The sequence below is a fragment of the Nestor notabilis genome, unplaced genomic scaffold, assembly GCF_000696875.1.
Source record: "Nestor notabilis isolate BGI_N333 unplaced genomic scaffold, ASM69687v1 scaffold7874, whole genome shotgun sequence".
NCBI lineage: Eukaryota > Metazoa > Chordata > Aves > Psittaciformes > Psittacidae > Nestor > Nestor notabilis.
The window spans coordinates 99,921-114,275 of record NW_009926854.1 but is presented as its reverse complement, the minus strand read 5'-3'; the positions used below and the strand labels follow the sequence as shown (position 1 = coordinate 114,275).

The window sequence follows — 14,355 nt, the reverse complement described above, 5'->3', positions numbered from 1 at the left end:
CATCTTGTCAATACCTATTTGAAGAATTATATGCTTATGCTATATTGAAAATTTGCTAGCTAGTGGTTTCATTCTGTGAAATAATCCTGAATATTAAACCAAGGATACTTAACATTTTCCTAAAATCAGGCCTTCCTACACAGAGGAAGTCATTAGGAATTTGTAAGAAATGTAGGTTTTTCAGGAAATAATAAATCAAGTTTTCTTGTCTGAAAAGCCTCTGATGAATAACTGGAGATTAGATAGGGTTATGTGAACAAATTTTAGTTCAACTTCTCAAACTACTAGGGTATATTATTTAAAAGAATGTTTGGTTCAGTCACTTTAGAATATAACAATTGATGTTGATAACACTCTTTAAACAAGAATGAAGTTTCAGTGGACAGTGTAACTTTACTCTTTGAATCTTCAGTTTTAAGCAGTGAGAATATGTGGTAACATCATTGTCCTGGGTTCAGCTACAGCAGTCATTTTTTCGCCTTCTTAGTAGCTGGTGCAGTGCTGTGTTTTTGACTTTCAGTCTGGGAACAACGCTGATAACACCGATGTTTTTAGTTGTTGCTAAGTAATGTTTACTCTGACCAAGGACTTTCTCAGTCTCATGCTTTGCCAGAGAGGAGGAGAAGCCGGGAGGAAGCAGAGGCAGGACACCTGACCCAAACTGGCCAAAGGGGTATTCCATACCACAGCACGTCATGCCCAGTATATAAACTGGGGGGAGTTACCCGGAAGGCCCAGATCGCTGCTCGGGTCGGGCTGGGTATCGGTCGGCGGGTGGTGAGCGGTTGTGTCCTTTTCCCTTGTTATTCCTCTTATCATTATTATTGGTAGCAGTAGTGATTTGTATTATACCTTAGTTACTGGAGAGCTGTTATCTCAACTCGTGGGAGTTACATTCCTCCGATTCTCCTCCCCATCCCTCCGGGAGCGGGGGGAGGAAGGAAAAGGGGGGGAGTGAGCGAGCGGCTGCGTGGTTCCAAGTTGCCGGCTGGGCTTAAACCACGACACTCATCTTTGTGTAAAATCACATGTTGAGTGCAGTGGAGGAAGCTGCCAAATTGGAACATAACCGTAAAATCTGGTCCAAAATGTTTTACCATTAACTGAAAAAATGATATGCAAGAAATAAATGAGTTTTTATAGTCTTAAATACATATATGTATATATGTATGTATATGCATATATATCTATGCATACGTATCTATATATATGCTTTTTATATACATACTTTTATTAAACTGATATTAGGGAACTGATCAGTAAGACTCAGAAGTTCACAGCAGCAGAACTTCCTACAATTATTCAGGGCTGAAGTCAGTGAAATTGTGTGTAACTGCAAAAATATATACATAAACTTACCTTAAAAGGGCTGGGTCTTTGTGCTACAAAAGGCTTATAAAATATTCATCTCTAAATTCTCTGCAAATGCAGGTCTATGAATTCAAATAGCTTAGTGCACATATAAATTATTTTAGACCATTATATACTCATGTGTGAGACTGCTGGGTTTCTCTATGAACATAGTGATGTCTCCTTAGCACTGAGATTTGGATTTCTGATTCTTGTGTTATTGCTTTTTTCCTAGACCATATATTTACCTTGAAAACTCATTATATAGCCTTATCTCTTCCACATCATTTATTTCATGAAATATAGCAAGCCCACTCCTTTTAAATGGTTTTGTCTCTTATGCATTTGGATAACAAGGTTATTGTCATTCACTATGGGAAAACGGGATTTTTGAGCTAACCAGCCATACTTACAATGTGCCATTCATTTTACCTGGATTAATAAAATGTTCATTATGTCTGTATTGCAAAGGACATTCCTAATATGCAAAACTTCTCTTTGGGATTTCCCAGATAGAAACATGTGCTACTGATCATGAACGCCTAGGAGATTCATTAAAGTGAGGTAACAAGGAGGGCACACACCAGGGGTCCGGTGTGTCCAGGTACCTAATAATTTTGGACAGTTGGTTAATGCCTTCTTCCTTTGTACCAGACAAAATTTCTGACAGAAAAATTGGACACCTCCAGGCCCTCTGGATGTATGGTAGGCTAACTTAATACACATTACGTTTAGCTCAAGTGTGTAATTGGCAGCATGGAGAAGTGCACAAGATAAGTAATTTTTCTCTAAGTCTGAAAAGAAAAGCACAGTTTTTAAGGAGAGAACAGTAAATAATGATTGTTGCACACAGTGACCTTTAATTATGATACCGCATTCTAATGTGCATGTCATTATAGTTACAGTGATTCCCAACAAGGCAGAGCTTTTTTGTACTTTCTAAAAGGAAGATCTATCTGTCGCTCCTTCAGTGCAGGGCTTTTGAAGTGTTTCTCAAGCTTTTTAATTCAGCCTAATGGAAACAGTGCTATTGTCACGGGCCACTGCCAGCATCTGTTTACTCCCAACTGTTGCATCTTCAAACTGGTGTTGTAATGGATGCATTTACACTACCACAGGTTAGCCTGGCAGGCTGTCCACTTTTAAGACAGGTCCTGCTCTAAGAAGGTATTTAAAGGCTGTAACCCTTCATGGATCTGAAAACCAGGGCATATGTGCAATCCTGGGTGTTCTAGTTAAAAAGTTAGTCATTGTTGGTGGTTAGAGCAGCTGTAGAATCTTGTAACATTTGCTTTGCTGGAGCTCATCATTACTGAAGGAAACTGTGCACAATCTGTCCAAGCAGCCTGACCTGAATATACAAATATACAGATAAGCCTGTTGTTATCTGCTGGTGCATCGTGAATCCAGTTGGTTTCCAAAAGTGCACATGAATTTAGCCACAGACAAACTCCATCTCTAAGGAGTGAGGTGGAGTTTCAATGTGTTTCTTTCTCTCTCTCTCTTCTTTTTAAATATATGATTCTATCTTAGTAAAATATGAAAGGTCAGTCCTAATATCACATCTGACATGGTGTCTCTGAGGCATGTGAAGTCCCTGTCTGTCCAGTTCTCCTCTGCCTGAATTTTTGTCTGCAGGTTTGCTTGGGGAAATGGTCAGAATACAAGGGAACATACAGCTTCTTCCAAAGCAAGTGGAGTCCTTGGGAATTACAGCAGGCTTTTATATGAATCGATAGTAGCTTACTGAGTCATTTAGTAATTAATTTATAAAAAATTTCTTAATGATGAAATGTGTAATCGGTGTACATCTGCTTGAAGAAGGAGGTAAAATGCAGACTATAGGTATTTGGCATGTTGAAGAACAGTGTTGGAGACATTTATTTGTTCATTGTTTGTTTTTTTTTTAATTTCATAACTAAATAATTTCTCGTTTCTTTTTTGCTTTCATCTGTTCAAGTAGCATAGATAGGTTTTGGTTGAATTGGAGCATTGTCATATGGTGCTTATATGACATGGTTACCTCCATGAGAGGTGACACACTTCTCCATAAGTGTGTCCTCCTCTTTTCAGCACACCATTAAACTCTGCATATTTTTTGTCTTTTTTGATAAAAAGGAAATACCCTTTTGCCCTTTTAGTTGGTGCTGCCAAGTACCAAAGTTACAGATAATGAATCTGGATTAGGAGTTAGTTAAGCCTTTCAGAAAGCAGTTTTTGACTCCAGCTAATCCTCTCCACAGAACTTCTAACTCATCTCTCTTGCTTGAAGTTGGATCTCACTACCTAGATATGGCATAAGAGGAAACTAGGTATTTTGGGGGTTTGTTTTAATTTTATATTTTATTTCATTCCATAGTCAAAAAGTGTTAAAGAAATGCCATATTTTGTTGACTGCTATTTTGTTAGTGGAAGTATCATAAGAGTCTACAGTTCGGGTGTTTGGCAGCCTTATGTTATGGCTTAATTGTTAAGACTAGGAAGAAGCTTAACATGAAATTCTGTTTGCTACTGTAATGAATAACCTGTGAGGAGGGAAGCAAAGTCTGGTGGAAGGTACAGGCAGGACAAGTTACAACAGTTAGTGGCATACTAGATTTTGAGCAAACAGCAACGTTAAGAGTGGGGCCAGATGCAAAGCCAACATGATATACATCCTGTGGAGCAGCAAGGCATCAGCACAGACTGAACCTGCAGCTCTACCAGGGTTCAGCCTACTTCCACTGTTCCAACCACAGCACCAAGGAGAGGACGGTGACTCTTCCAGCCATGCCTGAATTCTTATCTGATGAATTCAATCATTGCTGCTTTTCATTAAATCCTTAGAAATAGGTTTTCTTCTGAGGTTCAAAAGTGAAAACTGGCTAAAGAAGTGAACTGAAGGTGAAATCCACCACTGCCACCATCATGTTTAGGTGACATGAGGCTACAACATCTTTTGGCTTTCATGTCACATCTTTGGTGTATGAAGGCAGGCTCAAATGTTCTTTTGAAGTATGTCTATTTTCTTTCGCTGCTGTACTCAGGTTTGTGCAAAGGTAGCAGGCATGCCAATGTTTTTCACAGCTCCTTGGGAGGTAAATGAAGTACAATGGAAAGAGATAGCCCCCTTCTATGTATGGAGAACATTGATGAAAGAACAAGAAGTGTATGCAAGGAGTTTTGTGATTTTCTCATTTTTTCCTACCCACTTACCTATATAAGAGTGATACAAACTCTCTTGTTTTCTCTTGCCCTACTTCATTCTTTTTTCCCTACTTCATACTTTTTTTTTTATAGGTTGGTCTCATTGTAAAGAGGTAAAAATGGTATTTTGCTTTACCATTTTATCAAACACCTTGGCTTTACTTTTCCCTACTTTTAGAGAACGAGAAAGCTGAGAAAAGCACAATTTTCTAGCTCCAAAAGTCAGTTTATTGGTTGTTTGGAGAAAGCAGCATAGTTCTAGGAAGAATAAAAGGTATTTCTTCTTTTTTTGCTGCTCTTTGATAGGGAAATTGTTATAGGCCGCTATGAAGCTTTTCGGTACCAAAAAATTGATGTTAGTTTAATAGTTTAATAAGCCTTTTCCTTGAAAAAGAAGTTAAATTTATAAAGCACTGTTTTTTCCAGACTTGAATCTTCTGATGTTGCGGGTTACCCATAATAAATGGCTAAACAGAACTTTGTTATGAAGAGAGACAACTACAGGTGCATGAAAATCAGTGCGGTGTTTGTCAGAAAATACGAATGCTCTAGCATTCTCTAACAGTCACATTCATTAAAGCCCTTTGTCTATGACAATATCAGTTCTATGTCTAATTCCTCCCATTGGAAGTACGTTTAGTAGCAGGTTTTCATGTTCAGTGAAAGCTCTTGAAAATGAAATTGGTTTCCTGCAGGGCATTCATTACAACGATGTAAATCCAGATCAATTAAATTGAAGTTGATGATGCTACTCCAGATTTACATATCTGTAATGGAGAATGGCTCCATATGCGTATGAAATCCCAGCTAATGTAAAACTGGAATGGAAGAGAATAACTTTTAATATGACCTTTTATAAATGTTCTCAGAAGCTTTTTTTTTAAAGGAACAAGTGCACATTGGTCAAGTATCAGACAGTGGTGCTGTTGATTCCAGATTGCATGTGTATTACTCACAGATCCAGCTGTCTATCCTCATTTACATTCATCTTTGGAGTCATTGGCCCCTCATACTGAAACAGAAACTGTCATAACTGGAGGAGATGCAGGACTTTGTCCAACTGAATTTTAGTGGCTGGACATCTGTTCAGACAAGAGAGAAAGCTGTCAAGTGCCTCTGCAATCAGTGAGGTAAGGTGTGTTAAATACTACGAAATACTACTTCCCTTCCTGTTTACAGCCAAGAACTTCTTATAACTCAACAGGCTGGTAATCGAAGTCTGTATCTGTCAGGCAAATTCCTGTTCACTTCAACCAGAGTTTGTTCTTGACGGATACTTTCAAGGCTGGGCCTTGTTCTCTAACTCTTGCTTTTGTGGTGTTGGGGTTTTTTGTTTGTTTATTTTTTTTTCTTTAGGAAAGAAATTGAATTTGTGCTGAAGTCCTATCAGGCAAAATGGTTCACTGCAGCTTTTTCTTTTACTTCTGTTCTCACTTATGCAGCTCCTCTACCAAACAGAAAAAGACTGTGAGCAAATCTTGCTCTCAGAAGATTAAATACTATTTGATGGTAAATTGAGCAAGATATAATGGGGCAGCAGTAATTGCTACCTACTGCAGTTGTGGTTAGTCTTAATATTATTTACAGCTAATGAACTGTCATTTTTTATTTTTCAGATGCAGAGGTTGAAGACCTGATCCTCAAATATAATCTGTGATGAATGGCTTGATAATAGGCCACTTTCTATACATGTTACACTCCTCCAAAACTATATTGTTATTCAAGAAGTTGATGATCCTGAAATGTTACTCCTAATTTTTATTTCTGGTATTAAATTATTTTCCATATACCAAGTCAGCTCCTGAAGAAAGGGAGGAAAGAAGTCAAGATGTTTTTCTTTAATGACTTTTATAACGACATATTGCTGACATTTTAAAATAAATATAATTTTTATTAGTTGTCTTACAGACATCTCACTTTCTAATCTTGTTTTTTGTTGAATGAATGCCAGTAGTCAAACGTCTTGCTGAATGCTTGATCCAGTTTCAAACTGTGCTTTTGTATGCTCTCCATTTTCCCTCTGCAGCAGTTGCTGGGAATAATTAGGTACAATAGAACACTGAATGCTTACTTATTCACATAACTGGATTTGCAAGGTGTTGTGAGAAGTGAATAGGTCAAATTCCTAATAAAGGAAAAAAGGAGAAGTAAAATTCAACTTTAAAACTATTTAGCTATTTTTTTCCCTGTGATCTTTCTTTTTATTTCTAGTCTTTTAACTCTCCTTTTCCTGCTTCAGCATTTTCTGTTAATTCTCCTCTGTTCTTCTCCAATTGCTTCCAAAGACTCCTATGAAGACCTGCAGGAAACCAGTTTCAATTTTTGGTGCAAAATAGTTGAGGTAGATTATAATATCAATTAGCAGAAAGAGAACTGTAAGGAATCACCTGAATTACTGAGTCCAGTCCTCTAGAAATGGCAGCCTAGGTAATAGACATATACTCCAAGAGGATCTGCAACAGTTTGGCTCACTAAACATCACAATATCCATGAAGTTCTGATTAATAACCTTCATCCTTATATGAAACAACAGTGGTGCAGCTGTAATATGCCACAGGAAAAAAGTGAGGTACTGGAATAATTGTTGGTGTCCTAGATCCCTGCAACAACCAGGGATTTGCTAGGTGGATTTCCCAGATGGTCTCTAGCAGTATCTTATTCCCTGCAGAATAGGAAGTAAAAAAGAACAGCCTCCAATAATCCCTATCAGTCTGCTGAGGTTTTGTCTGCCGAGGTTTTGTCTGCCATATGTTTCATTAAAACATCCTGCCTTATATTTTGCCTCTAACAGTGGCTCATTTTGAATACTTCAAAGAAACAGTTAAAAAAGCAGCACCTATATTAGTTATTGAGACAGGGAGGGGATGGTGATCTAGCTAAGCATTGGAAGTTGTGAATGTGTGCTGTGTTTATTAAACATAAAAGACAGCAATCAAATGATTTTGTAAAATGGGTGGTAATGAATAATCCACTGAGTGTTACAAATATTACAGAACAGTTTCTTGTGCAATCAGCAAAAGATCCTGGAAACTGATACTTGAGAACTGTGTAAACAGCCAACACTTACTTTTCACTGGGCACTAATGAAAGGGCATGAAAACATGAGCAAATATGAAAAAATGCAGCCAAAGGTAGGAGTCTGTAAGTGGTGTGAGCTTTAATTCCACTCATGTAAATATGGCATATCATGAAACATTTTAGTACTGGATGAATTCCATATGCATCTGTAGAGTTTCTACTAAGCTGCTGCTTATTGCAGCTCACAGTGTTTCTATGAAATACTGCAGCTGCTGCTTGGATCTTGGCATGGTACAACTGAATATTTTTCATATAGAATCTTCTTCTTATCAGCTGCTTTGGTCACAGACTGTCATCCTCAGTGTCCATTCACACCTATTCAGTCTGTGTTTTCTTAACTCTTCTTGTCATGAATATGCCACAAGCTGTTCCCTGGAATCATGGAGAGTCAGGAGCATATGAAGAACTCACATACCTTGTTCATGCACATGCGATGACACACACCTAACCTCTGTGTACAGGTGTTCCAGCAGACAAGAAAGTGTGATTATCTTTCATGTGCATTTTAATTAAAATCAGGATGATATCTTGTTTGTTGCTTCTGAGTACATTTTATATTTAGATAGAAGTCATGAAGTAATGTTTCCTCCTCTTGTGTTTCCCATGGCACTTGGGAATTGTTTGACTCCATCAGGAAGATCCCTTGCAGAACTATTCAGAATTTCTGCCTTATACCTTCTGTCATTGAGCTCCTGGGCTGTGCAGTCTCAGGACGGATAGAAGAATCTGCATGAAAAACAGAGAAAGGTGAGTTGGTTTCCCTGGTGTTACCATGAATGGCCCCAGTATGTCCTGTCCTCAGTCCCCAACATTATACTACAAGCTATATATAAGCTCTCAGAAAGACACATGAATATTCTTTGGGCCTTTTGTACTGAATCAGTGATATATAAGGTCTTTTTGACCCCCTCTGAATGTATGTATCTATCTTTGTCTTACTTTGTAAAGTTAGTCATATCATCTTAAAAAATCTTTTACAGGTGGAACCCCGTGGGACTGGACCTGTATCAAAAACTGTATTAAATTACTAAAATAAAGTTTTTTAAAATTCCTGTTTCACCTAGTGTGTTGCATGTGTGTCACCTCATACCCTTGTGGTTTCAACAGGACATGTAAGGAGAAGGAATGAGATACAGGCATCTTTTGGAATATGCTTTTTGGGTCATTTGTGCCTTAAAGATGACTGTCTCACCAGGTTGATGCTTCTGTGGTTGATTAGATGCTTTTTAAAATCTATACATAATCATGCAATTAAGTACCCACCCTGCCTTCAGGTAACATATAATATTCAGGGTTCTGTAATATTGAAAAAAGATATTGGAAGCCATAGTGGATTTGAACAAGTGACAAAACAGTAAGGAGCTGAAAAACTTGATGCACAAAGAGATCTCACTGATTCTTACCAATTCATAAATTGACTGTTATTTTAGAAGACAAAGTTATTCAATGACTCAGAATATGAAACTTTTTTTTAAAGTTAGGTTGGAATTGAGACAAAGCATTTTTACAACGATTGTAACCAACTATTCATATTTAAGTAGTTAATTATAACACAAAAATTTCTACATAAGGTAGTTGTTGTTTTTATAGATTTTTTTTTCTAATTAATCCACAAGTTACTTGGCATGATGTATTATTTAGGAAAAGGGTGACAAGTTCCTGTTCAAGAGTTACCAGGTGAAGTTTTCCAGTGCAGGCATTCTCTTCGGAGCTTAACATCTATTGATCTATAGAATGTCTTGAATTCTTAAAGAGCCAAAAAGGCTTTTAGCCCCTAGACTACCAGTACCCTGGCATAAATTTTGAAAAACCTGGCCTAGATGTCTATATTTCATAGCCATTAGTACTTAGCCCTGCATTAGTACTTATACCCTGCTTTGGGGTATAAAATCCAGAACAAGATATTTGTTTTTACTGCACTCACTATGCCAATTCAAGATCATTCTTTTTAGTATAAGAGGTATTTTTTTAAGAATATCTCTAAACTCTGTTGGAATAACTTCTTATCTTTCTTACAATTTCATTTGTTTAATAGGAAATTGGCAGCAAGTATGCTGCTTTGCTTTTGATCTCTTTCTCCATTGCTGTGTTTAGATTTTGACTATTTGTTGGGGGTTTTTTGTTTGTTTGTATTTTCTTTAATGCTCACTTTATAATGATCTTTACAGTACCAAGAGCTTATATCTAGGGCTATATATGCCAAATAGCAAATAATAAAAAAAGAATAATTTAGGCTGTGTGAATCCACTGTTCAACTGTGAGACACTCAGTGATCTCTACTTGCACTATTCTGCCCATGTGAGGTAGGCACTGTCAGTAGTGGCAGGATCTTCAAAACTTTTGCTCCACCTTTTATTGTCTGATTCTAGCTGAGAGTTATGTCCTTTAACTGTATATGATGCTGCAGTGTTAATTTTTTACATTTGTCATTTGACATAAGTCATACAATTAATTTAGGTTATACTATTTCTAATAAGATAATTCTGTGCATAATAACTTTCTACAAAACAAATGAGTTATTTATACTTTCACCACTATGTTTATTGACAGAGGTTCCTGTATCTTAATTCTTTGGATTTACATAACACATTTGGGATTCTGAAAATATCAATAAAAATAACTCAGTTTAACATTGGATCTGTCCCTTGAGGCAAACATATTCCATCACTGTCTATTGATTAGTAAATACAGGCATGTCATAATTTATTGACTTTCCCAAAGCCAAAAAAATCCGTACAAAAGCTGGAGAAGTCATCTGTTTCCTGCATGCTATACCTGAACATTAATCACAGTACTAACCCTAATCTCCAGACATTACTGTTCAGTTAGAATCAAGAGGCAGAGTCAAGTTCAATTGAACAGACATTGGAAAGTTTCCTCTGGTTTTATTGGTATAGTTAAAATTAAAAGACCTTAAAAAAAAAATGTTTGTTTTTATTTCTGCTTTGCTGGAACCATGATGATGACATTTTTATTGATTGTTGTGATAAATCTATCACAGATGAGAAGTTTGACATGAGCCGGCTTCAGTGTGCGCTTGCAGCCCAGAAAGCCAACCATATCCTGGGCTGCATCAAAAGAAGCGTGGCCAGCAGGTCAAAGGAGGTGATCCTGCCCCTCTACTCTGCTCTCGTGAGACCTCACTTGGAGTATTGTGTCCAGTTCTGGTGTCCTCAACAGAAAAAGGACATGGAGCTGTTGGAGCAAGTCCAGAGGAGGGCCACGAGGATGATAAGGGGGCTGGAGCACCTCCCGTATGAAGACAGGCTGAGAAAGTTGGGGCTATGCAGCCTGGAGAAGAGAAGGCTGCGTGGAGACCTCATAGCAGCCTTCCAGTATCTGAAGGGGGCCTATAAGGGTGCTGGGAAGGGACTCTTCATTAGGGACTGTAGTGATAGGACAAGGGGTAATGGGTTCAAACTTAAACAGGGGAAGTTTAGATTAGATCTAAGGAAGAAGTTCTTCACAGTGAGGGTGGTGAGGCACTGGAATGGGTTGCCCAAGGAGGCTGTGAATGCTCCATCCCTGGTGGTGTTCAAGGCCAGGTTGGACAGAGTCTGTGCGAGGTGTCCCTGCTCATGGCAGGGGGGTTGGAACTAGATGATCTTAAGGTCCTCTCCAACCCAAACCATTCTATGATTCTATCCTGAAAACATATATGTGCATACACAAGGGATCCTAAGGACTACATTGTTAATACTTATGTGAATAAACCTTAGTTGCCTTAAAGTTAGATGCTTTCCTTAAATTTAAAGCTTTCCTGCATATTGTATTTACATGATACAGAAGTTAGCAGCTGTGGCAGTTCATCCTGGTTTTAGATAGTAGAATGGGATGCAGTTGCATAGACATGGGCATTTGGTACTCTTGGAGGGACCCTTGGATAAACTGTGCCCAGCACATGCTCTGTGTAATGATATGTCTCTCACACTGGCCTTCTGTCATATTTGCCAGCATTGTACAGTGCTCCTGTTTCATCCTAAAATAGCAGTGGGGCTCAATTGCCTTTCACCTAGTCATCTTGTTCCATCTGTATAGGCTCCTTTCTTGACAGCCAGGTAAGTTCAGAGTACTGATGCTGTAGTCCTTTTTATATTCCTGAGGATAGGAGACCAACATTTGGCCTCTGGTTTCTTTAAATGTGTGGCAGAACGTGGCTCTGTTGTTGCAGGCTTGGAGTGGATACAGCCATTACTTTGCTGATTGGATCATTGACTGAACTAAGTAATGAGTATATAGCCAAACCTGAGAGAACTGCAGGATGATGGGACTGTAGAGGTGTCAGAATAATTGTCTAAAGGTATACAGCAGTGTGATTTCTTCTGCTTGATTATGAAAAGTCAAATGTTCAAATCACTGAAGCACTGGATTTTAAATCTAGGTTTTCAATTTATGTACAAAACATGCATGTGTGTGTATGCCTCTGTGTACCAGTATCAAGCAAGTTGTTCTACTTCCTCCTTAAATATTACTTTTCACCATATAATCCTTACTTCACAGTGCTTGACTGAGTGCTCTCCCAACAGCTTAATTTATGTGCTGCTTAATAGGCCTATGTAATTTCCATGTGTTTCTGGCAAGTGCTTTTGACGGTGTGCCTTTATACACACACCTTTAAATCACAGATTCTTTTTCCAGCAGCCTGTTTTCTAAAACTGGCACGCTTCAGCCACCAAAGCCGTATAACTAATGTTGACACCAATGAATCCTGCAGTAGCTTACACATACCACTCACCGGTGTTACATCAGCTATGTATTGTGTTTTCAGCTCACTGTTCGTTTTCAGAAGTGTTTTTTTAAGTGTTAAATGAAACATGTAACATAGAAAACATAAAAAAGATTAAAAAAATTAAGAGCTTTTTTACTTTTAATAGCAAGGAATATACAGAGCTGAGGGCAAAACAAACATCTGCTAGTGCTCCGTCTCTTGCAGTGCTCTGCAAAATCCTGCTGCTGCAGGTCAGAGGCTGGGTGTGGCCAGAAGAAAGAGCCTCCCTCTTCCTTCTTCTTTGAAATGGCTTTGTCACCGGAAAATGAAGTTTCCACCATTATGCAGCCATTTCAATTCATCTGCCTGTTCATCCCAATTGGCACAGATGACTTCTTATATTATTACCTCCTGTCTTCTGTGTTAATGGGAACTCTTCCTCAATTAGCCATACAGGTTAATCCAAGACAACTGTGCTGTGACTTGGGGATGCTGGTTGATAAGAAACTCAACATGAGCAGGCAGTGTGCGCTTGCAGCCCAGAAAGCCAACCATATCCTGGGCTGCATCAAAAGAAGCATGACCAGCAGGTCAAAGGAGGTGATCCTGCCCCTCTACTCTGCTCTTGTGAGACCTCACTTGGAGTATTGTGTCCAGTTCTGGTGTCCTCAGCAGAAAAAGGACATGGAGCTGTTGGAGCAAGTCCAGAGGAGGGCCACGAGGATGATTAGAGGGCTGGAGCACCTCCTGTATGAAGACAGGATGAGAAAGTTGGGGTTGTTCAGCCTGGAGAAGAGAAGGCTGCGTGGAGACCTTATAGCAGCCTTCCAGTACCTGGAGGGGGCCTATAAGGATGCTGGGGAGGGACTCTTCATTAGGGACTGTAGTGGTAGGACAAGGGGTAATGGGTTCAAACTTAAACAGGGGAAGTTTAGATTAGATCTAAGGAAGAAGTTCTTCACAGTGAGGGTGGTGAGGCACTGGAATGGGTTGCCCGAGGAACTTGTGAATGCTCCATCCCTGGTGGTGTTCAAGTCCAGGCTGGACAGAGTCTTGGGTGACATAGTTTAGTGTGTGGTGTCCCTGCTTATGGCAGGGGGGTTGGAACTGGATGATCTTAAGGTCCTTTCCAACCCTAACTATTCTATAATTCTATGATTTGGAGAATTCAGCTCAAAAAGTGGATCCACTCTGTATGGTGATCTTCTCTTCATACAGGATTATCCCAAGAGATGATCTTACGACATTCAGTACCTCTCCTTTTACTTGTGCCAGAAGCAGGTTTCCCTTGTTGCCTTTGCTGCGCTATATGAAGGTAAACACTAACAGAGGAGTCAGAAAAGCTGCCCATTCAAAACGCAGTTCACAGTTGGAGTTTTATGTTACCACTACCTTAGTTCCCTGACCTTTTCTTGTCATTTTTCATTTCAGCAAAGACTCAGAAAGACGATTTATTGACTAGAACAAGTGGTAAGATTGGCAAGAATAAAAGACATTCCCTATCTGATCTTGGGAGCGTGCATTTTGGGTCATTGCTTTACTTTTAATAAAGTTTCAAGTTCTGAAGCTGGAGAAACTGTGGAGAAACTAGTATAAGGTTATGGAGACTTAATTCAGCAAATGGCATGCAAAATGAAAAAAGTAGTATTTCCACAAAACAGATTTGCTGAAGATTTTGTTGATTATGGGACTAGATTGGATGCAATAGTATGTTTAAATGATACTTCTGAAGAAGCTATTCCAAAAGTTTTTGTAAGAGAGCAAGGAAGGAAATGATCCTGTGTGAAGCAGTTCAAAAGCAAGATTGGCAGCAGAGCACTGAAGGGAATTGTTTCTGCAAATGGCATGTTAGTGCTTAGAGCAGATTTGGTTATCAGCATTGTTGGAGAGCAGCGGGAGTGAGGCTCCTCCGTGAGGGAAGTCAGTCAGGCAGCTGAGGGTGACCATGACCCAAGGACAGTGCCTTCTCTGATGCAGACATAGTCAGGCCCCCAGCCTGCAGGGCAGGGCTCCTGGCACTAGCAGGTCCAACT

At 39.0% G+C, this 14,355-nt stretch overlaps 1 protein-coding gene across 4 annotated transcripts in view; it reads left to right on the top strand.

Moving 5' to 3' along the window:
• NOL4 (nucleolar protein 4) overlaps positions 1–14,355 on the top strand; it is a 155,459-nt gene that overhangs the window by 81,229 nt on the left and 59,875 nt on the right. The gene's annotated exons all lie outside the window — the stretch shown is intronic.